The following is a 1,130-nucleotide window of genomic DNA, read 5'->3' as shown; positions in this document are numbered from 1 at the left end:
GCCTCACTCTGTATCCTGTCCCGGCCTCCCCCACTGGTTTCACTCCTTGTTCTGCTCCAGCCTCCTCCATCGCTCTCACTCCTCACTCTCCATCAGGTTCATGGAGAACCTCCCTCCCCATGACAAGCAACATCTCCACTGGAGGGAAGTCCTGGGTCATCTTCCCGAGGCCTTACCACCACCTGGAGATGGTCCCTGGGCCAGGCTCCACACTGTCTACAACCAGGTTCATCATCTTTCTCTGTCCAAAGCTGATGTCTAACCACTAAAGCCAAAGATGAAGAAACTGAAGATCTGCACCAATTTCTGCAGTCTAAAATGGATCAAACATGCAATCAAGATGCATTGATAATTACTATAACTGGAATGACAAGATGGAAACAGAGAAGGATCAGAAGTTGGAAAATATGGCCTAGTGACAGAAATGTTGCCGGAGATGGCATGATAGAGTTGCAAGACCAACAATTTATTCATTGCAAATATCTTTTTTCAACAACATAACCAGCAACTATACATGTGGACTATTCAACTATTCAGATGGAATACACAGGAATCCTATCAACTACATCTGTGAAAGATTCGATGGAGAAGCTCATATACCATCAGTCACAATAAGAACAGGGGCCAAATGAAGAATGGACCATCAATTACTCATATGGAAGCTCAAGCTATAGCTGAAGACAATTAAGGCAAGTCCATGAGAGCCAAAATATGACCCTGAATACATCCCATTGGAAGTTAGAGATTATCTGAAGAATAGATTTGATGCACTTAACACCAATAACCAAAGGCCAGATGAGTTGGAGGGTGACATCAAGAATATCATATATGAAGAAAGCAAAGGATCATTAAAAAGACAAGAAAGGATAAAACAAACAAAAAAGGATGTAAGAAGAAACTTTCAAACTTGCTCTTAAATGAAGAGAAGCTAAAGAGAAGAGAATGGAAGAAATGATGACATAAAATGATCTGACAGAAGATTTCAAAGGGTGGATTGAGTAGACAAAATAAAGTACTACAATGAGATGTACAAAGACGTAGAGTTAGAAAACCAAAAGGAAAGAGTTTGGTCAGCTTTTCTCAAGGTGAAAGAACTGGAGAAAAAAATTCAAGCCTCAAGCGGCAATATT

This window comes from Orycteropus afer, unplaced genomic scaffold (assembly GCF_000298275.1).
Source record: "Orycteropus afer afer isolate SDZICR_OR568_19922 unplaced genomic scaffold, OryAfe1.0 scaffold00006, whole genome shotgun sequence".
NCBI lineage: Eukaryota > Metazoa > Chordata > Mammalia > Tubulidentata > Orycteropodidae > Orycteropus > Orycteropus afer.
The sequence above is the reverse complement of the archived record's forward strand: the minus strand, read 5'-3'. Positions refer to the sequence as shown.